This window comes from Lipophrys pholis (genome assembly GCF_963383615.2).
Source record: "Lipophrys pholis genome assembly, chromosome: 3".
Classification (NCBI taxonomy): Eukaryota; Metazoa; Chordata; class Actinopteri; order Blenniiformes; family Blenniidae; genus Lipophrys; species Lipophrys pholis.
The window spans coordinates 33,516,172-33,540,738 of NC_137627.1; the positions used below are offsets into that span (position 1 = coordinate 33,516,172).

The following is a 24,567-nucleotide window of genomic DNA, read 5'->3' on the forward strand; positions in this document are numbered from 1 at the left end:
TGCTTGTCCTTCTCTCTGCGTTCGTCCTATGAGGAACTGGAACTGGCAGCCCGTCCGGGATGTACCCTGCCCTTTGCCCAATGTGAGCTGGGATTACTGCCAGGTCTGTTTGACAAAACGTGTTTAAAAGATGGATGGATTCATTGCAGTATCAGGATAAGAATCTCCTATCTACCTCTTGCTCTAACCATTCGCTCAAAGTAAAGACAGCCACTCAAAAGTGGGGCCAAAACATACGTTTGCTGCTGGCAGGTGGCTGGAGGAGGTCAGCGGTTTCTGATCTGGGGTTTCAGAACCAAGTTGGGGCTCACGGCGGGGGGGGGGGGGCTTTGCCTACTCTCTGGTTCACAACAGGAAAAAGAAGTCTGCAACCTTTATTCAAGGGAACATGAGAATACTGATAATATGAGCCAAATCAAAATATCTTTATGACGAATTTCAGATTTCTCTCATTTCAGGTGTTTCTTTTGAAAAAAATTAGTTTGAGAGTTCATATTTTTAGTGTTAAACCTATTTATATTTCTTTATGCAATAACAGGATATGATGTTGTGATTTTCAGCTGCTCTGAGTGAGTAGTCACGTTTGATGGCACCTCGACACAAACGCTCCAGCACTTAGTCACTGCTGCTTAGTGACTGTAGCAGCAACAAGCATCAGCGGGTCCAGATCGGCCCATACTGACTTTACTGATTGTAATACTATAGGACAGGATACAGAACTGCCAGCTCGTTCGCAGACCTACCAGGTGATGACCGTACAAGACCAGAAAACTAATTTCACGAGGGAGCATCAGCAAACATAACGTCTCTGTGCTCACATCATAACTTTTGTTTTCAGGGTCTGGGAAAGTTGACACACAATTACCACTGTAGTGGCTTTTCATGACATTGATGAAGCTGTTAGCAAAGGGCTAGAAATTCCCACTACAAGTCACATCTTTCAGTTCTATTACAGCCTCTCAGCCAATGGAGGAAGAAAGAAACTTATTGAGCTGTCAAGAATGAGATAACAAAAAAGGAAAAGTATGACGTCACAGTAAGCAGCTTGAATTTTAGGCTTTGCTTTATATTTGTTTTTTTTTTTTTTATATAAAATAAACTTGTGGTCATGAATATCTAGCTGCACTATTTTGCCAGACGTGATAATCCGTTCTCGTAAGTCTTTCTGACAAAAAGAGCACACACCAGGCCTCGGTTCATGCAGAGTTTATATCATGAGAGAGTACAGCGGCTGGAGGACGGCCTTTATCGAGCTGAATACAGAAACACAAAGATAACTGGGATTGTCTTAAAATAACAGCAACGGAACACAGACGTCCACATGACACAAAACTGGCTGCAGGTTTTGGCTCCATGGTAGCTCCAAGAAGTAAACGCCTTAATGTGTAACTGTGAAAACAGCCTTCGCTCCCTGAATCATTATTTACACTATAAAGCAAATTCCCATGAATATCTGTGACCAACCACACATTCCTCATGAGGAGTATCAGGGCCGTACACATTCACAAGTTTATCAAACCATCTATTGTATGTATTCTCAATCCGTGTTCACAGCAGCCCAGGGTGTTTTCTGCCGTTCATCAGAGGGGCTGTTTTCCCTATTGAGATAAGGAATTAAATCTGCAGGAGCAGAGGATGCTGGGTTTGCTGCAGGGTGGCGAAGCAGCAGCTCTGATAATGGAGCCGACTCCCATTGCGCAGGCTATGAGGCAAACAGCCGTGGCGCCAGCCCAACCCTGCCTATGAGAGGATAGGCTGAGTGTCACTCTGCAGAGGCTCGCTCTCTCTTTCTCTCTCGCTCTCTCTCTCTTTCTCTCTCTCTGAACATGTGGTTAGAGCTGCATGTGACAGAGACTTGGAAAAAGAAAGAGATGCTGGGCTTGGGATCACTGTGTCTCCATTTGAGCGAATGTATGCGGGAGAATTAAAAGGGTAAACGCTGTAAGGTTTGCCTTTGTGCTCACTGTATGCTCACATCAAGAGTCACCCATACTGACCCCCGGGCGATCGATCGATCAAGTCAAAGGGCGACACCGTTCCTTCAGCATATCGTTATCAAAGCTCTGCTCTCTGGCGCTTTCCGCTCGCGTTTGAAGTCTGGATGAGCGGCCGCGTGTAATGTAGTTATGCAAATGTGAAAAGGGTTTTAATTTCAATTTGGAGACTCACCAGAATATCGTGTTGGACTGGATGCTCCTCACAGGGTTCACTTCAAAGCAGCCTGCGGAGAGAAATAAATGGTCACACCTTAATGTGCAAGCACAAATAACATCGAGGGGCCATACGGCATCAGTTGTAATAGTGTCAGAATCATAAAAAAGGTTCAATTTATATTTCAATCTCTGATTCGATCCTAGACTAATACAAATAATTTTATATTTCTGTCATGATGGAAGAGTCATTTTCTTCCCAGGGCAGTTAAAGCAAATTTTAACTCTGTTCTCCCTTTAAAGAGATTTCCTGCTTTTATTCAAATCACTATCACTACTTTTTCTTTAGTCCTTGTAATTAACCTTGAGCCACGCACTGAACACTTGCATCACCTTGAGGAGTCGTGGAAACCTTCAACACATCGTGCCAGTCTGGATGTCTCAGATCAGCAATTATGACGATATCTTTGATCGCGGGTTCAAATCGGTGGTTGCATGGTGAATAATTGTAATGGCTGTGTGACCGCAGACAGCCGGGAAAATGTCACTACTTCACACAATGTGGCTGCTGCTACAAACGACAGCTGTAGAAAATGGGTGAAAATGGTTAAATCCAGTTTAAGTAGAACAATGGCTTGATGGAGATATATTAAAATGAAAAAACCCAAGTCTTGCGGAGCTCCAAGGTGTCTTCAGATTTCTCATTCATGATATTGTGGAAGCATTATTTTGAAGTAGAGAAAGTAGTATAAACTCCCAAAAGTTCAACTCTGTGGAGTTTAAACATTTGTTTTTCTCTGTAAAACTAAGAAAAGGTCATGTCAAGTGAGTGAATTAAAAAAAAAAAAAAGATTCCCAAAACAAAATAAAAGGCTGCAGAAAAGGACAGGACGAGTGAAGCGACGCCTCTTCTGTACAACAGTAAAATTCCCAAGCAAAACTTCACATCCTCCTCTTTTTTTTCTGCCTCACATTTTTTCCATGCACCTAAACGCTACAAATCAACGCCATGTGCATTTTTTACTGCCCCAACCAAGTAATAAAATGTATTTCACACAGAGCCCCAAAAGAAGATCTGATTTGCCAAAATCCAAACGCTGTCAGACACACCCAAACTCCCTAATGAATGGAAACAGGAGCCTTCTAATAAAAGCAATAATCACCCAGATTGGGATTCCCAGCCCGAGAGGTTAGTTTGCTACTAAATGCAATTGATGGATTCAATTACCACAGACTGTTGAACATGCCACATCTACATGTGAAGCACATACTGTCTCCATAATAACTGTAGTACCAGCAACTAACGTGAACAATCACCAATTAAATGTAGTCATTCCTTGATAACACTCACTAAAGATAAGGCACGTGGGAGATTGACCATGAACGATTCCAATCACACAATCAAACACAGATCAGTCCAGCAGCCGACGTGATGACCGCCGAGCTGAAGTTTATGTGGGGGATGTACAGACGCCCCACCACCGCCCATTACCTTTAATTACCTCCGCCATTTTAGCTCATTCATTACCGGTTCATTAAGTCAATTCATTAGTTAATTAACTAATTAATTAGCAACAACCGCACTGATGGTCCATCTCGGGCTCAAAACTCACCGACCACCCATTTGCAGAGCTGATAACAAATCACAGTTTACTCCCTTGCAACTAAAAGGTCAAAGTATTTACCGGGTTTCAGACATGAATTCCTCCAATCAGTGCAACAATTCCCAATCACTGATTCACATCTCAGTAGAAGAAAATTTGTATTCAGGTTCAGTATGAGTCCAAACAAACTTTGTTAATGTTTGTGCTTTCTTTGGTCTGCAAATTTCAACATTTTTGACGAGTCGTGTTGCTTTCGAGAGCACACACATGGAGGGAAATCTATTAAAAGTTATTTAAAGGAACCGGTTAACTCCACTAATCCTAGAAACCGTGCCTGACCTTTTGCTCGTGGATCAGAGTGGCTTTCCAGAAGAGATCATGTGTGACTGCTGCGTCTTTGGTTGTGAGCAAGGGCAAATACTTTCTAAAAGAGCTGCGTTCAGTGTTATTAATTTCTCCTTCGCCACTGGATGTGACAAGATAAGAGATGAAGGTGGTGGATGGAGATAAATTATCCTCTATGCCTCGGCAATTACTTTCTACGATATGTGCCTTGATTCAGCTCAAAACAGATGCAGTTCACTGTGATGACGGCTGTGAATTCCTTAGTCTAAGTATTATTTATTAAATAAATGTTTGTTAAATAAAAAATATCTCTACTTCGTGGTGATTAAAGATACTAATCCCCAAAACAAAAAAACCCTGAAAAACCTGATTCGTTAAGCAAAGCAGGGCCACACAGAAAGTAAAACCTTCACATGGCACATCATGATAGGTATTCATGTTTGGCTGAATGCTGGATTTCCTATAGTTCCTGTATCAGTTGCAATTTAAATCAGCTTCGTATTGATTTAATCTAAATATTAAGAATAAGGCCCCGTGTTGTGTTTTTACTTTCAAGTTTGATAACACATAATTTTTGCATTTTTGTTTCAGAAAAGTTTCTCATTTACGTTGTTTTGAATGTTTTGAAAATGATGTCCGTTTACTCCAAAATGGCATATGTCATTAGAATGCTGGGCCACTAGTAGGTGCTGTTGTTTGTTTTTGTACATACACCACACACACATGCACAGAGAGCAATACGCTTTAAACATTCACAATGCTCGTACACAGACATTCGTATTAACAGACGATGAAGTTGGATTGTTATTACTGTGACTGTCAAAATAAAACTACCAAGGCCCAGGAGAATATAGACTGAGAGTTGTGACATAACGGAGGAAGGACCGTTGTTATTGTCCATCTACTGAGCATGTGCAGAACTACTAGTTATCACGGCTGCGGCGCGCACGTGCAGTAGTGTTCTTATCTCGGGAACCATTTTCAAAAAGTTGCATTTTCAGTGGCTCTGAGCACTGTCGTCATCTAAACGGACACCGAAAACACAACACTGTTGTGTAAACAGGGCCTGAGCTATGCTGGGAAAACATGGACCCACTTCATATCCGAGAATCTACTCTGATCAAACAAAGGAAAACTCTTTGGGGGCGATGTAAGTGAAATCTATTTATTATTTACCATTTTTTCACCAAAAGCCCCCTGACTAGATGCTTATAAGACTCATGCCCCAGGGGGAGAATAACACACCCTCACAAGCTAATGATCTATAAAGACAATATGTTTATAAATTGTTTAAAGATCACAGAGTGAAGCTCAATATGATGCAAAGACATAGAAGAATCTACTTCTAATGTCTTTATTTCTTCTTCACACAACACAGTTTAACAAAAAAAAAAGGCTTGTAAAATAAAAACCTGTACAACTGTTTGGAAAAATATGATTGATCTTTCAATCTTGGTTGATTCTGGCTTAAAAGTTGCTCACGTTCAGCAGTTAACGCTAAATATAGCCAATAATGTAGCGCTGAGGCAAGCGTCTCTCCAAAATGGTGCATAAGCGACAGTAAATGATGGCTCTCCTGGCTTTACATTGCTGTAGTTAAGTCGCTAGTTCGCCACGCTTCTGTACACATGCATGCATGCCATTTGTCACACTTTTGCTTTTGCTTTTCGGAAAAGCAAATAAATGCATCTTGCATGGATTCAGCCGTGAAGTATCACTAATCCTTTCAAGTTTTAACCAGTGACTTGCGTCAGAAAATCAGGCAGCATTTCTACATTTATGGCCTCTTAGTCTTTCCGTCTCAAATGACGTTCCCGGCTGTGAGCACATGAACGCCGTCCCTGAGTGCGAACATCAGTGTGGTTTACAGGATTTCTAAGCATTTTCTTGCACAATGGCTTTATGCACAACAAGTGGCTACAATCTCACTTAGACAAAATTAAACTCCGCAGGAGTGGGATGAGGCAACAAAACCGGTCTGGAGTTAAGGATTTTTGAAAGCGCGAGCACAGGCAAACTTGGTGAAACTAATTTAAACTGCTGCAGTACTGTATATAGGCTAAGCCCGTTCAGGGGAGTCACAAATTCTTATTTCTCTCCCCAGTGAACAACTAAAATCGCTCACAGAGCCATCACAGTTAATTGAGGCTTCTGGAGATGAAGAAAAAAAGAATCCTTTTGCACTTTCCCCCTCTTTTTTTTCCCCTCCAGGAATAGTGACAACAAAAGAATAGGTCTGATTCTCTTCTGTCAAACGTAATTCAAAACAGCCACGTGGATTATAATCTCAACAGTTCGCTTTATCAGCTCCCGCCGAAGCGGTGCAGGGTGTTTGTCCAAGCTGGGGATATTTACCGATCCGAACCCCGACTTCCACTCGGTGTAAACAAGCTAAGCCTCGACAAAAGACCCTGACATTGAGAGCAACCTTCAAAGTTTGTTCAGCAAGTCATCAATTCCATCCAAACGAGACGCACCTCTTCATCTTCCTTAATGACATGTTTTCCACTCGTCTCCCGACTCCAAGAGCTTGTACTGTTGGTCAGTCGCCAGTTAAACAGACGCTCCCCTGCCATTCGGATCCACTCCTTTCTGATTAACGACCTTTAGTAAACTGTTTACATGGCTGTGATGTATCACCGTGTGGCGTTCGCATGTGCTGACGCAGTCTATTTGGACAGCTGTGTGACAAAAACGTGATAAAGACAACATTGGGCACGCCGCAGAAACACAGATCCAGAGACGCAGGCTTGCATGAAGAATCGGTTAAAATTAACAACCAAAACATGACCTGGATAGGCGCCATCACACTTAACGTGAAAACATACGACATAGTTCTGGCAATTTTATTTCATACATAATGAGGAAGTCAAAATAAAAGTGAAGGTAGGAACACAAACTCAGGGAAACTTGTACTGCGGGTCCCAGCTGGAGCAGCTCGGAGGCGACCTGGTCAATCCTGCCATCAGCATATGGTTGTTTCTAAGACTGTACATTAAATCAATACAGTGGCTCATTAAATCAGCTATGGAAGATGAAAAAAATGATATATTTTTTAAATTTACTATCGTTAACTCCAGCCCTTCATCGTCTGTGCCACTTTATCCAGCTCAGGGTCACTGGAGTTAATTCCTGCTAACAACAGGCAGAGACACTAAACACTGAGCCTCAAACGTAGACACTGTCGACCTTCAGACTGTGAGAGGAAACCAGTGGAAGGGAGAACATATAAACTTTGCAGAAAGGATTAAAAGTTACCCCCCCCACCAAGAAACAGCTTTTGGATGCATTATTTAATGCATTAGACATGAATTGTGCTGTTTGAAAATGTGCCAAATTTGTGAATTTTAATGTTTTTTGACTGTAAGAATGGGTGTATTAGTGTGATCACTGTAACCAGTGTTATGAATGATTTATGTACAGTGTCAGTGGTTTCTTTTTCTGCTGAGAGGAACATTGAGCTGTGGTTTGTCTCTATGAGGATATGCTGAGATTTAGATGGATAAGGGATTTCTTCTGCCAAGCTCGGTCCAAAGCTGACACAAAAGTGCTTATACTATTAAATATATCCTCCATATTGTCTTATTTTACTGGTGGCACTTCCACAACATGTCTTTTTGTCCCACATCAAAAAGACAGGAGTTGTCATTTTGGCTTAACAAATCAGAAGCAAACAGCTGAAATCAACAAAGTGAAGCAAAAAGTAGAAAGCCTGAAAGAAGAAATGAGCTTTTCATGGTAATATCACACAATCATGTGACAGGTGATTTTTTGCAGCTCTGAGAAAGAAAAGATATTTTCTCTGTTTGTGAAGGTTTTATATCGACTAGATACTTCTGATATAATCAATTTCACAGATCTGAGATACAAGAAGGTAAACAACTGCAAAATAGGCACATAAGTACATCCATAATCTGATGCAAAAACTACGCTACGTAAGTGTTCTCATTGTTCCTTGGTTCGTTTGGTTTCTACAAACTCGTCTTGATTTTTTTTAACACTTGTGCAACTCTATTATTTGAAAAGTGCAACATGAGTTAAATTAAAAATCATTCAACAGTGAAGTGATGATTACAGAAAGAAGGAAATGTTAAATAATCGTGAACTATTGACCTTTGCTTCATAACATCATGAAGGGCACATACCAGCTTCACCAAACCTTTAAATGTGATGATAACCAGTCGCTTCAGTTAATTATGAACAATGAGTGTGCTTATTTCTTTATTTCAACCTTCATTTAACCAGGAAAGTGACATTGACATTAAAAATCAGCTTTTTAATTGAGGCAAGATAGGCATCAGTAATTACAACACACATTTACAAAAATACACACTTTATACACACTTTATACACAACTAAAGTCATTAAACTAATGAGTGAGTTTAACTCAGGGAAACGCTTTCGAATACAAAGCTGACTGAGGAGGCTGACACTTAAAACCATCATGTTGTTACATTTTATTGTATTTTTCTCCTTAATTGTTTAATCTTCTTATTTATCTATTAACTTCAAATTCAATATTTCTCTTGCATGATTTTTTTCTTTGAATATTTTTTTGTTTGTTGTCTTGGTTTTCTGTTTGATTATTGATGCTGCGTTTAATAGTTTTTGTCACGCTTTGTAAAAAATAAAGGTGCAACATAAATAAGGATATCATTATTTTTTTGCTTTCTCGGAAGTGTTCGTTCTTTGTCTTGTTTTGAAGGTCTATCTTTGAAGAAGAGGTGGCAATAATGTAAAAATGTGTTTTTGAGTAATACATATTGGTGAGAAGAAAGTAAAAAGTTTTGTTGCTTATATGATATCACTAAAATTTCAACAGATGTGAGCCTGATTTTGAGCTTTATATGCAGTGCCTTCCTTCTGTTTGTGGTTTCAAATAACTTCAAATAAAATGTTACTTTTTGGCTACTTTCCTTAGACCCACTGTGTGTATTTTACGTGCAGCGCTGCTTCAACACAACAATAAAGAGCCTTTCATTTTTATCACAACCAGTGGGCTTAACAATTAAACGTCGAAAATGATCGGCAACAAAATATGAGTCTGTTCAGCCAGTCACTGTATTATTCACGTCATGCAGCTGCCTGGCACTAGTTGGAGCTACAGAGCCATTAGACAGACGTCCAGTAGACTACAGTTTATTAGCACGTAGGCTGAGTCGGTAATAAAACTGGTAATATATAATAGAATCTCACTACGTGAGTAGTATACAACCACGTTGAGACATAAACCTGCATGAGATGACGGCTGCTGTTTCTGGCAGTGCCAACCGCACTCAGGCTAACTTGACATCATTTACCCAGAGACGCTGGGATCCTTCCTCGTCTGATTTAACGGCACTAAATTCATAAATTCGCTGTTATCATAATGACTCCACATAGTTTGCTTCCACTTTGCTTAGTTGAAAGTAAAAGCCTCAGGTAGTTAAAGGAATATATTATATTTCACGAATACATGGCACTCAATTTTATTGTCTTAACTAAATTTCTAGTTTAGTTTATTCGATTATAGAACTCAGTAACCAGGAACATGACTAGTTAGAGCCGTTTATAGCCTAAAACATAAATAGCAGGATTCCCCAGAGCAGAACTGACATGATTGTAAATGATCCTGGGAAAGTTCAGTGAGATCTTTGAGTCTCCAATTTGGACCTGGTGGAAATTAAACGCTTTATTCTCCAAATGCCACAAAAACATCCAATGGCCAGCGCTGCGGCTGACCAACGACAGTGATGTAAGAAGTGCAATTTCACGCATCCTGCACTTCACAGTGAAGTCCGTCTTATGTTTCATGTCCCCCGGAGCAGCCAACGCTCGGAAAACTGATTAATGCAAACGCTCACACACCACAAATATCAACGGGGCTATTCATGCTGATTTTGCTGTCATCGTACATATTGTGACTGCATGCTAACTGCCCCTCCATCTACTCATCAAACTGCCCACGCACACACACTTCAATTGAGTCACATAGTGATTAGGTTTGTGACAAGATTTTCGTTTCTTTCCCTCCACATTTAGGTTATTGTTGTCTGTTTTCTCATTATCAACATGCGGTGGGACGTGTCACTCGCAGTCGAGACGATAAGTTTTCCTTTAAAGCATCTAAGCATGAATCAAACGGCATCTAACCAGTCTTTTTGACCAAAAACTAAAACCAGTCAATTGCCCTTATGGGTTAATTTGGTCACAGTTGCTTTACTTGGCGGTTTCTTCTGCATATTTCCACATATAGAGAATTGAAATGGCATTTCTCTCTTACATGCCATTTTAAAAATTGAAAAGCCCTCAGACTGCAGGTCCCGATCCTCAGACTGCCGGTCCTGGTCCGCAGACTGCTGGTCCTGGCCCTCAGACTGCCGGTCCTGATCCTCAGACTGCCAGTCCTGGTCCTCAGACTGCGGGTCCTGGTCCTAAGACTGCTGCTCCTGGTCCTCAGACTGCAAGTCCTGATAGTCCGACTGCAGGTCCTGATCCTAAGACTGCGGGTCCTGAGTCCAAAGAGTGCTGGTCCTGGTTCTCAGACTGCTGGTCCTGGTCCTCAGACTGCGGGTCCTGGTCCTAAGACTGCTGGTCCTGGTTCTCAGACTGCAAGTCCTGATCCTCAGACTGCCGGTCCTGATCCTAAGACTGCGGGTCCTGAGTCCAAAGAGTGCTGGTCCTGGTTCTCAGACTGCTGGTCCTGGTCCTCAGACTGCAGGTCCTGGTCCTCAGACTCAGCAGTCTCTTTTCTGATGGCAACAGACTGAAGGAGGTGTGTGACGCCTGGGTGGGGACCCCCCCTATTCAGAATGATGGTGCTGGATGTCTTTCCACCGACCCATACTGCCTGTGGTCTCCCTGTCAGGAAGTCCATTACCCAGTTGCACCACGAGATCCTAAGCCCAAGCTGTTCAAGTTTGTCGATCAGCTCCTGGGGAATGATGGTGTCCAATGCTGAACTAAAGTCTATGAACAGCTTTCTAACATATAAGTCCTTATTTTCCAGATGAGTGGAAGAGATTGCATCATCGGTTGAGCGTTTGATCTGATATGCAAAATGGACGGGGTCTAGGGTAGGTGAGAGGAGGGATTGTATGTGCTCGAAGCACTTCATCAGAACTGGGCGGTAGTCGTTGAGAGTAAGGGGGGATGACTTCTTCGGTACTGGAATGATGAATGACGACGGCCTGTCTGAAGGGAGATTTTGAATAAGTCTGTGAAGACATCATGAGTTCCTCAGTGCAATCTCCCAGTACACGACCAGGTATGTTGTCAGGACCTGGGGCTGCATTGATCTTGCCGAGGACTCTCCACACTCTCCAGGGACAGTGTCAGCACCTCTCGACTTCTGTGCAGAGGAGGTATTGTTTGCCTCAAAGCGGCCAAAGACGTCATTTAGCTCATTCAGCAGAGGAGTGGTGCTGTCAGGGATCTGCTGTAGGGGCCTGTAAGTCAGTGATGGCCTGTCTCTGTCTCTGCTGTCTCTGAAGCAATGAGCTAATCTCCTAGAGTGCTGCCTCTTGACTTCTCTGGTGACGTGGGACAGGTTGGCTCTGGCTTTCCTCAGCCCCACCTCGTCTCCAGCTCTGAAGGGTGTAATTCGCACCTTCAGGAGCCTATAGGCCTCCCGTGTCAGCCACGGCTTCTGATTAGCACCAACAGTTATGGTCTTAGTTGCCATTAAATTGTCAATACACTTCTTGATGTAGGCAGTCTCTGTGTACTCCTGAGAGTCTGCAATGTTGTTGTATGTGGCAACTTGTTTATATGATCCAAGTCTGTAGTGTTAAAACAGTCCTGAAGAGCCTCTGAAGACCCTTCTGGCCACACTCGTACCTGTTTCAGCACTGGTTTGGTGATTTTAACCTGTGGTGTGTATGCTGGGATTAGCATGACAGTGATGTGGTCCGAGGCTTCGAGATGTGGGAGAAGAAAGGCCTTGGAAGCTCCTCTCTGGGTCGTGCAGACAATATCCAGAACGTTGTTTCCTCGGGTTGAAAGGTCTATGTGTTGATATATTTTAGCAAAGGTCTGCAAGTCACAGTTATATTCTAAACTGTTTAAACATTGTGACAAATTGTAATTTGACTCATTATAAAGTAAAAATGTCATTTAACCATCTGTGCCATCAAGATTTAAACTATATAAAACTATCCAGCTAAAATAAATAAATAAATAAATAAATAAAAATTCTCGTCCACAAAATTTATTCAAACACAGATTTTTTTTTCTTTGAAAAATGAGTAAAATAAATAACTGTTGAACCAGAAAAAAAAATCCTCCTAATTATTAGTTAAATCAATTAGCAGTCGTGGTATTAGAGGTAAAACAAAATTACAGCTTTATTTCCACACCCATCTCTGCATACATAATGTTAAATATAATTAAAAGATTTGAAAGAGTGATGATTTCTCCATGATTGATGATTCATTAGACACTGCAGCTGTCAGGGTGGTGATTTGCTTCTCACTGCTCTTATAAAGCCGGCGTGGCAACCCAGGGCTCTCCTTCGCAGCTCTCCTCAAGGACAAACAGCTATTTGTTCGGCGTTTCAGGAGCTCAGAGCTTGGACACGGAGGATGAGGACGCCGCTTGGACAACTATAAAGCTCTGATGTAGTCTCTGCATAGCAACAAGATGTATATGAATATTTTAGGCCACTTTTTCGCTTCCTTCACGATATCCTTTCATTTAAATTACCCTTCCACAGATGCTCAAATAGTCTTCCACTGTGAAATGAATCAATTTAGTGCTTGTATTTTCAGTACCTGTTACTCTTGGTGTGTGACTTAGAGGCCACTGATGTCCATAGATACATTATCGCCTCTCAGTCGAAACACCCTCGAGAATTTCTAATGAAGAGTGAAAGAGAAGCCGCTACAGGGCGTCTCTGTGGCAGCCTCTAAACCATGTGTGAAAATGGTCGGCACATAGCACAGCCACATTACTTTGCCTCACTTGCTATGAGGCTAAAGTAAATATTGTGAAGCCAGGACTCATATTGCTAATATCAAAACCCTCCATAAAAACAAATAAAGTATAGAAGATGGATGGATGGGTGGATATTTAAACAAGTGGGGGAGAGAGGCTGTAGCACAACATAACAAATATACAGCCTGCGGCCCAAAACCAGCTCAGACAGTCCGATCCGGTCAAAGCATGAACATACGTAGTGTTAACGTTTAAAGACACAACTCCTGTGATTTTCCAATAAATCTGTCCTCTATGTCTACAATGTCTGATGGAGAGATAAATAAATACGCCATTGATCCTCAAGAAAGAGGAAAAGCAGCAGACACAAGAAACAGCCGACGCTGCAGTGGAAGCAACTTCTTGGCCAGTAAAATTGCATTAGCATCAAATCCATACTGTGAGTGGGTCAGTCAAAGAAGGATCAATGTGGCATAGAGGATTTTCTGATTGCACTCTTTAGGCTGTCGATCATGTGTTAAATGCGAACGTTGTCAGAAATGTTTTTGTGTTCGGTTTTGAAATCGAGTTGTGGGGTTTTAATTCCAACTGTTGCAGGAAGGCTCACTCGACTTGCTGTGCTGACCGCTGTAAAAAGCGAGCGGACGATTGGCTACGACTACCATTTTGCACTTACAGAAAGAAAATGTGGAGCTGTCATTACATATAGACTTCTAAGCTGTTATTCTACTGGCCGAGTCCAATTTAAATCCAACGTGGTGCACATGGCCCCTGAACTACAATGATTCTCGCACCCGTACAACGAGCAAGAGTTAATGCTTCAGAGTGGATTACAGAACAAGAAGAGACGTGGGGGAGGAGGGAAGGACGAGGCCTGTTTATGTGATGGCTGCAGTGTGTGTGCTGCTTGAGTGTGTTGTGACGTTCTCCATCCAAACAGCCGCCTTACACTGTTGCCTCAGCTGAGTGATTTAACAGACGGCATATGGTTCCTTTAGCAGGCCCACAGCTGGCACGCTGACCATTACCAGTACCTCCAGGGCAGCCAGCGTGACCTCCAGAGATGAGAGTGCTCCAGACAAAATGCAACAACCGGAGGCAAAGCAGAGGCCCGGACTGTGGGCTGCAGAGAGCCGGAGCACATGAGTACACAGTGATAATGGAGGAGTCGATGTAAAACCACGAGAATGAAAACGCGTGCAGTGTTTTATCAGGACTAGCGTGTTGTGGCTGCTTAGTTAAAAGAGGAAAAATCTCTTGACGGGGGTCGACCGTGTCCGCGGTGATGCTGAACAATAACACAGGTTGCCCGAGAGAATCACATCACATAAGACACGCTCTAATAATTGCTCTGGTTACGCAGCTATTTTTAATAATAATGTTACTTTTTGCATGTCGGTGTTATCCCAAACCCTGTCCCACGTTTATAAGGCAGTGAACCAAGGGTGAGGATGGTAATTGAATAATCCACTTAGTCATCTCGGGAGGAATAACCATGCAATAAGCACAACACAAACTTGTGCACCAGTGACTATTAAGGTCGGCAAAGGTTATCCATGAATGCAAACACGCAGACCGCGAGCATGCCAGGGATCAGAGTTTCCCTCCGTTCCTGATGAGTCAGGCAGATTGGCTGTTTAGCTCATGATCTGTTACTCTGGTAGTAAGCTCTTTCCCCTCCCCTCCCCTCCCCTCCTTGTGAGCAGAAGCCTCTGATGATGGCCGGACTGCTATTTATACACTTAAGCCTGCTCAGCACATTTACCCGCACCACATAAATAATCAGTAGGTATGAGAGACAGTGCGCAAGAAGGATGGGTTTGTTTGAACACAGCAACTTCATGGCCTCCTACTTTCACAGAAAAAAACCCTAAAAAACTACCAGGTTCACAGAGAAACATTTGTGTTTGTATTTCATTAATTCCAAGTGCTGGCTTATTCACTTGAAAACTGTTTTTCTAATTAATGCACACATGCACAAAGTGCTATTTTGGATATAAAATTTTAGAAATCATCCACTGAAGAGTATTGATATGAGCTCTGATCGGGCAAACCCCAAGTAAGCAGTATTTCAGATCTCGATTGAAATACAGCACACATTTAAATTGCTTACTGGAGATGTATGAGGACATGATTTTGGTTATGTTACCCGATTTTCACTGATCCAGGAAACAAATTACTGATACTTTGAATCTAACCTCCTGAGACTCTGTGTACTCATGTGAGGATGGTGATTTTTCAGAGAAACTTATTGTAGAACACTCAAAGTTTTCACAATAATTGAGCCTTTCTGATCCTGAACAAACAGGATTTATTTTTATTGTTACGAAAGCCCGACTGTCCACAAACAAGGACATCATTTTTTAGCAAAAACTACTTTCTGTACAAAAACAGTTTTGTTATTAAATAGCAAGGGGAAATTAAAAAAATACACTGCAGACAGAAACTCGGGTCTCCAGTGGTTAAAAAAAATATTTCAGGGGTTGTAAAAAACTATAGACTATACGTCTCTCCAGATTATACGTAACAAGTGTCTGTTTCTGCAATGCAGGGCACTGTGCATGCGTTACTGGGTGAACTCTCAAAAACAGACATGAAATGATTCAGAATCACAAATTAATTTAACAAGCATGTGTAACAACACATACCTTAATAATGGCCGATAATATAACAAGAAAATGGTAGACGGTTTTTTTACGACCTTGATTGAGAGAGAGTACGTAGTATCAATTGATTGGTGAAATGTACAAAACTTAAAAAAAACTTTCCCCTATTTATATATCATTCAGTTTTTCAATGCTACTTCAGTCATGTAATAAATTATTACAAAATAGATCAACACTATTGGCAAGTTATTACATTATGAGCTTTTTTACATTGAAAACAGACAAAAAAAATGTATTGCGTTATTGGCCATTATTACATTATTGGTTCTTACATCAGGAGGATGGGAGGATGCTGAAAACATGCAAAATCAACACCAAAAGGAAAGAAACACAGTATCCGTGATGTGAGAAGGCGGTGCGACACAAGATGTGCCAACCTGCGTCGTCTGATGTCGGCTTAAAAACAGAACCGCTAAACAAGCTGCTATTGCATCAGAAGGCCAACACGGAACCTCAGACAAACTCACATTTGTGTCTATATGCAAAAGTCCACAGTCCCCTAACAAACATGTAGTAATAGTAAAAACAAGTAATGATAGTAACAAGAAGAACATGTATTTGGACGGTGACAGAAAGGCTCAGGAAAAATATTCAGATTCAGAAAGAAAGATCCTCACAGACCAACTGGTTAAATCAACCCTGACAAACACAGACAACCACACACAATCACATCTACAGACAATTAGGGATAAACAACCAACCAATCAAGTATTGGACTGCAGGTAGAAGTTTGGAGAGAAGTCACCGGGTCCAGGGAGAACATGGAGACCTCCACACCGAGACACTCAAACCGGGAACCGGCTTACTGTCAGATGGCAGCTCAACCAATCCTCCACTCCACCACGTCCAATTATACATTTCCTATAACTGCTTATTACACCCGCCGGGTCACAAGGGGTTACTTCCTGCTTCCACTCCGGGCTGACGTGAGCAAAACAGCAGACTCTACCTTTAACAAGGTACTAGTCGCCAACACACACACACACACACACACACACACACACACACACACACACACACACACACACACACACACACACACCACACACACACACACACACACACACACACACACACACACACACACACACACACACACACACACACACACACACAGTATTGGACTGTGCAGGTAGGTTTTGTTTATGTACAGTGACCTTGTGTGTCCTGAAAGGTACTGATAAATAAACTGTATTATTATCCATCCTCCATCATGCTGGGTGGGGGTGACAGGCCCAAAGACCTTGATTTTAAGAGGCATAACATTTTTTTCCACTTTTAAAAATAGGCGAGTCAGCATTTATTTCACTTATGTTACAAAACTAATCAGTTTATCATTCATTTCAAAATCCAATTTTTTTTAAAAACACTGTTTTGATGTGTGTCCTATATAGACAACGGTATGCGCACAAAGTCAGCAGAATTACATAAAATATGGCTTCACAGAGACAACGGACTGAATTAGAGCTGAATTTACATTTTGCGTCAAAAAACTGGTGAATACTGTTGTCATAAAGTGTGTATGAGGTTGCTGAGGTTTAAAATAGTAAAAAAAACTGGGTCCCTCAAGAAAAAGGTTGGGAATCACTGCTTTATAGAATTTTAAACTGACTTACACCAGGATACCCAGAGACAACCACGCAATTACAATGTGCAAACTCAGCACAAAATGGCCCTTAAGCCCATCCTGAAGTCCACCAGGGACCTTCTCACCATAATCCACAACACCGCCATTCTGAAGGCAAATACATCATTAATATGAGAACAAATACTTCATTAGGTCATCAAATAATTAGTACCCTGTATTATCCTGCTCTAACAAACACATCACAATACTCGCATTGACAGAAAATAGAACAGAATAATTAAGCGACTTTGTTATGTGAATATTCAGCACTAAAAACCTTATAGAGGCAAAACACTGTATGAACTAAAAATAGAGTTCATGTGCCAAGAGTGCAATCTTCATCATATGGATGGATACTAATGTTGATTCCGTTCTTCTCTCACTGATAATTAAACGCAGACTTTGCATTGGCAGGTGTCACGCTCTTCTTCCTCTTGGTACAGTGGAAATATTTTTAAATGTGTGCGGACATGAACATAACTGCAAACAAAAGATACAGTATGTACACAGACGGTTGAGTGAAAAAATCCACAAAATGTGATTGTCTAGTTGAAGCTACATAATGACATCACTAGTTTTATGCTCATGTTTGCACAGAAAATGGAAAGAGGAACATACAGTATCGTTGGCGGCGACTTGGCTTGACACGCAGGCGTGTAACGGCGGATCGCTTCTCCCGTGTTCATCCCATTTAAAAAGCAACAGACTGTTTCCTAATGGGCTGCAAGGAGAATCCAGTCTGGCTGCTCCTGTGAGTAAACTGTTCCTGTGCAGGAGGTGCCAAGGCCCAAAGCACAGATATACAGCAAACCCAAATAAGATTAAACAGAGCTCCAAATATTCCTCCAAATGTGCATTGTGTCCCTGTTTAAATTTATGTGAGGCATTAACACAGTGCATTAGCATTCTTCTCATGCGTATATGCGTTTAGCAAACAATGAAACCAATGCTTTAGGTTATAAATACAGCTAAAGGCATGACAATAAAACATGCGCTCATTGCTTTTTACTGTTGTCTCAGTCAAAATTGTATTCATTAATCATACGGATGAGAGTGTTTACCTGAGCACAACACTGATGCTCAGAAAGGATTCTTTCGTGAAGCTGATGCACAGAAAGACGCAAACGAGGAAAGGTCTGAGACACAATCGATCTGTTTGTGCTTTGTGAATCTCCTGGAACTGGTCATGAGGACAAGACGCATTCCCACTTCCTCCTGGAACCGGCGCAGCTGCTTCTTAATACGACCGTGGCTATAGATAGCACCAATCACGTCACACGTACCTGCGCCGCTTCACGGCTGCGATACTTCGTTTATGATTATTACAGGACATGTCAGGAGGACAACCAATTATTAAACTACAAGAGTCTTATTGAGACCAACTCAGCAAGTTGCTCTGAAAGCAGGAGAAAAAGAAAAGACAATTAACCACAGAGAGAGAAATGGTCGACGCCATGCAAATCAAATTTAGCTCATAAACGTGCATTTTGAGTGGCACGTTGCGACGCGCCGTGTAGGCTGCAAAAGTACAACCGCAGTAGGCTGAATGCCAAACAAGCCAATTAATGTGCAGTTTACTATCAGCTGACAGCGCTCTCACTTTAGGTTCAACTTGATCACAACACCCACTGCGAACACGGCACGCACACACGGGCCGTGTTTACTTTTTAGAAACACAATGTCAGAAGATTTGTGGATGAAGTTGAGTAGGATATGGTTGGTGTAGCAGTTGAATAGGTGCCATGAGTCACATGATTAATCAGAGAGATTTGACGAATTGAGTGATTTTGGTTTTTCCTGAAAATGTGCAGCACATCGTTGAAATAAGTGAACGCAGCTGGAACGCATGTATCTCATGACGGCTGCAGCCACTTAATCAAGTAAAAGGAAAAGGAGCTCGTACCCTTCACGAGTCCCTGTGCATGACATCACAAATCATCATAATTACACACATTTGATGTAATTACATTAAAGTTTTGAAGGACATCTCGAATGAATCTGCGATAATAATTTTCATGTTGTGGTTGCAAAGTGTACGTCGAATGAAAAGGTCCTTTTCAGTGTGCGTGATTCAGAGGACGAGTGTGTCTGCCAACTGGAGCCATGCACAATTTGACTGGCATTCGCTTTTAAATGTGGAGGTGGTCTGAGAAAAGGCATTCGCAGTCTGATTCCAAGCACGGCAGCAAAAAAAAAGGCTTCCACCTACGATCTGCATAAACACAACTTCAGCCTTCATGTCACACGAGGGCTTTTTTTCTTTCTTTTTAATCACCGTTTCCTTGGTACCAACACATTTAAACAGCTGTCAGTGAAAGAGTCTCTTCTTTCGTCTGTCTGCTCGCTGCAATCAAGCCTCATTTTCATAATAGTCACACGCAGAACACGTGAAATATCATTGTATTGGATGCATTCGTGTGGAAGAACAGAAATGGAGAGAAAAAAATGAAGGAAGGAAGGAAGGAAGGAAGGAAGGAAGGAAGGAAGGAAGGAAGGAAGGAAGGAAGGAAGGAAGGAAGGAAGCAGCTGTTTTTCCTTGTCGACGCCAGTGAGATTAGATTTTCATAAAACTTCTAAATCTTGCAACTCAAACGCAGTTCTTTTCCTGATCAAACTTCCCATTTAATCAAAGATGTGCAGGTTTAGTGAAAACACAAGGTGGAAAGTCTTATGAGATGCAGCTTAAACGCTGCTTGATGAGGGTAAAAAAACAAAAAAAGGACAGTAGAACAGATTCCTCCTTAAATCTGCTGCAGAGACAAAGTTAAAGACATTTTTAGGATCATTTTAAACCCAAGTGTGTCATTTAGAGGCTCACAGCTTTTCACTATTTACCTAATGATGTGTAAGATAATGTAGTGCTCCAATTTTCAAAATATTCCAAACACAGCACGCTATGTCTAAAGAGCAAATCATAATCAAATGGGTGGAAAAATAACAATAACAGATCACGTCATATAGCAGGAAGGGTCGTTTTCCCCGTCTATTTGTTCAAATATAGTGGAGCATATTAGGCCACTCGCATAAAAACGAAATGCAGTTTAATTTCAGCTCATTGAATAATTCAGATTTTAAATGAAGTGTAATTGCTGTGAATTTTTTCTGGTTACTACTTCAGTTTAAACCAAATTAAAACTTAACTGGAATTCATCCATCCTCTACTTCCACCCATCAGGATTTAAGGGCATCAAAGTATGTGTACACTGAGTATTGGCAAGCATAGGAAATTACATCAATTTGATATGTAATTTTGTCCTTTCTGACATTGCTGATCAGATTTGAAAACCCTCTGCTGATTAGTAAAACCTTAATAAATGTCCAGACTGCAGCGGATCTGAAGCCGTGTGATAAGGTGAGGCAAACGGAGATGAGCTGCCATGAAACTTTAATGAGTTTCATAAAGAAACGAGACCAGAGCGGCAGCAAATATTGAAACGACATAATAACATTACAAAACATGTTCAACAGCAAAGGCCAATTCCATCACATTAAGTGCAAAGAATCACAAACAAAGCAATATTCAAACTTCTGCGGCAGCCGAACGTCTTAACAGTTTTGAATGAAGCCACTTGTTTTTGTTGAAAAGCGATTGTGTTTTTCGCAGCCCTCTCAGACAGACACGGTTAGCTGGACTTGGACAGCCTTGCTTAGTCACGCTGACAGAACAGTGCTCCCACCGAAACGCCAGAAAAGGCCCCGTTATTGTCCACAGTTACAGACTCTTTTCAACTCGGCCAATAAGTGTTCAGAAGGCAGCGCTGCTTATTTGGCCCCCGAGATGTGCCTGAGTGCCAGCTTTGTGTGTGTCGTTTCCTTAAGTATCTGCTAGCCCCGTAAATGCCATGACGTTTGGGGGGGTGCAAAGAAAGGGAAGAAAAAAAAAAGTGGCAGCCTGAAATAGCATTTCATCAGAGGTTTAAATATGTTCTGTCATTCTGGTGTCAGCGGAGCTACAATGGCTAATAATAGCAAACGGGCAACTTGCTGCTGAAAAACGCTAATCAGAAACAACAGTAAGCCTGAGAACCCGTCGTATCCTATCCATTCATGTCAGCGTATTGACACCCTTGCTGATATTGAGAGGGATTATGTGACTTAAGTCTGCATGTTTTGCATGCCTGAAGAAGTGTTCTACTTGGATGGAAGCTGATCTAGCCGTGCCAGTCAGCGCTGTCTGACTACTGACTTCCTCCTTCGCAGATAATCCCATGAAAAAGACAACTCTTTAATGCCTAACATCCTTAACACAGCTTTCTCAATTCCTTGAATCAGAATTAGCCACCATGGACGCCCAATCCATTTTACTGCCTCGCCGTGGACTTTTTCCACACACGTCACTGACGATCCGCCACGAACGTTAGTTAGGTTCAAAGAGATGGGGATAAAAAGGCAGAATTGATAATGCAATAAGTCGGCATGAGGAGCAGTCAACACACACACACACACACACACACACACACACACACACACACACACACACACACACACACACACACACACACACACACACACACACACACACACGTCGTGTTTTTGTTGATGTTATCAAATTAATTCATCTTGAATTCAGTTCTGATGTGTTATATAATCTAATTTCTTTGCCACCCATCCTATGTCAGATGAATACAGATGCGACTCAGGATTCACTGCAGCCTCGAAAGAAGCAGATTTCTATTAAGATAAATGGGACAATATGCTCATATTAAGGCCACAAAACCTCCCCGACTACTGCAGAGTTTCATAAAAAGACAACAAGTTGATTTAATTATTTATTTTTTTGAGAGCAATCCTGTTTCTCTGTTATCAGCAGATATTTATGTTGAGTGAATTTATAAACTTTCTGTGTCAGTTTTCACCCCGTGTGAAGGGCGATAGCGCGTCCTCTTTATATTTTTAATGCTTTATAAAATGTAAACCTGGGTCCAGCTCAGGACATCTGTGTGTGTGAAATATAGGCATGTGTCTGCATGAGTAAATGACATTACTGTCCAACTGCTCTCAGCACCAGAGGTTCGGAGTTGGTGGCAGTGAAAGATGGAGAACAAAAAAAACAAAAAAAACAACTGCAGCCAAGCAGGCTGTTTGCTAATGTCAATGTCAGTCAAAACGCCCTCCAGGGAAGGTGGAGTCAACTCGCCGCGGCACGGAGCTCACTTAGAGCAAAGAACAAGAGGGCTGGTTTGATCACATTTTCATCCGTCATCTCTTATACAGTGACTGCTTAAAGGAATCATGTTATACAAAATTCACTGTCTGACCTCTCTCTTCCCGGCTTGTTTCAGTTTTTAAAAAGTGTCTTGCTCCAACCAGCCAATCAGAAATCAACCACGAGAGGCAGTACTTCGTCCTCCTCCCAAGATGGGCATGTGTGGGCGGAGCCAGTCCAGCTCACACAGACACAGCAGATTCTGAATGCAGCTCCTATGATCCAATATTCCAATGGAGGAAAATTAAGGAGAAGCTCGATTTGGAGGGAAAAACTTCACAATAAAACGACGGGACCCATGTGAAAGTGTTGAAAAGCTGTATGTCATTTATTTAGTTTTTCTCTTCTGCATTACTTCTGTTATGTTTTGTTTTTTCAGGTTTTTTTTGTATAACTGGTGACCTGGGTAACTTTATGGATTTTTTTAGAGATAGACAAAACAAAGCCTTGGCTTCAGCCTAGACTCATTTCGGCTACAGAAATTCTAAGCGAAAAAAAAGTGTGATATGACCCCTTTAAATACTGGGAGGCAAATACTTTACGACAGCTCGATAGATCAGTCAAAGCCTTAAAAAACTTCAACTATAACACTTCATGAACTCTCTTAGGGTTAAACTTTTTCAATATATGGAAAATCAGATTGTGGGTTGTGACTTCCTGCAGGAAGTTGTGTGAATAACAGAAATAATGTAAGTCAGTTGTGAGAAAAAAACAAAAACAAAACTGAAGCTGTGAAACTACTGCTGTCAAAAATGAGTCATGCAATCACTTGCCATGATAATAGTCACCCTGCACATTATAAAACAGCTGCTTATGCTTCCCTTCTCTTTAGTTTTATTTAATTGGCTCCAAATCAAGGACTCCCATAATGTTGCAAACACCCTGAGTGATTTCTGCAGCTCTCAAAGCAGACAATGTGACCACATCCTCTGCAAATGTGATACAACCTCACTGCTGTGACCGTCTCTTTGTTGCTGTCCGTGCTGCGGTGATGAGACCATTTTCTGGTGCTAATGATGGAAAAGTGACTCTCCATTGAGGACTTCTGCCTGTGTTGAACCACAGCGCGGCATTTTGATGCTAAAACATGAGGAAAGTGTTTCCTCATGATGGGCTCAATCACAGCCGCTTGAAAACGTTGCATCTCGATTTTTCAACTGGAGTCAAAATGGGAGAGCAACATTACCTTTCTTTTAAGCATCAATTTATTGGCTGGCAGTTCATTTTTTGGGAGCAATTTCAGAATGTTTTTCTTTGGTTTTAGGTGGTCTGATGGCCGAGGCCCACAGAGTCTCTGCGACCTGCTGCAGCCAGACATTTCTTCATGCTCTTTCTCAGGTCAGGAGATCAGTTATCATTAGTCGTCCTAAAGTTGAGGAGGAAGCTGCAAAGCAAATGCACGCTTTCAGAAACTGTGTAAAATGTTGCTTTTATCTGACTCCTGCTTTTAAATCCTCTCCAAAATGACTTTATTTTTTTGCTCTCTTCGGCTTTTCACTCAGTTTGATATGTTGGCTCCTATTGTCTTTAACTTGATGTGTTTCATTTCTTCTCATCTCAGCAGACGGTACTTTCACAGCACATTGTGCTGGTTTTTGTCACTCGTTTATAAATTGAGCCGGATGAAAAAATCTCTCAAAACTGTTAAAATAGACAGTGTAAGGTGATGACATTTTAAAGAACTTCACATGTATGATTTATACATAATTTTCAAGTGAAAATGGAAAACTTTTGTTGCATTTCCAGTGTCTGTTTACACAACAGTGAAAAATGCAACTTTTTGAAAGGCAATTGGACAGTAAGAACAATGTTTCCCTCCAGAGTGCCATGACTGCCAGTCCATAATCTCCTGGAATTTGGTAGTTTTATTTTGACAGTCACCGTAATGACAATCCAACTTCATTGTCTGTCCACTAGAATGCCCACGTTCTCCCATTGATAATGTTTATAGTGGATTGTTCTCTGCTGTATGTGTGTGTAGTTTCATTACAAAAACAACCAACTGCACCAGCTTGTCACCCGACAAGAAAACAACATTGTTTTCAACGTTTTAGTT

The 24,567-nt window shown here is 41.5% G+C and overlaps 1 protein-coding gene across 1 annotated transcript in view; it reads right to left on the bottom strand.

The window, feature by feature from the left end:
• lrfn1 (leucine rich repeat and fibronectin type III domain containing 1) overlaps window positions 1-24,567 on the bottom strand; it is a 164,291-nt gene that overhangs the window by 81,642 nt on the left and 58,082 nt on the right. The window contains exon 2 of the mRNA XM_080459179.1: window positions 2,170-2,221. The gene's annotated coding sequence lies outside the window, so the exon portion shown is untranslated. The remainder of the gene's footprint in view (window positions 1-2,169; window positions 2,222-24,567) is intronic.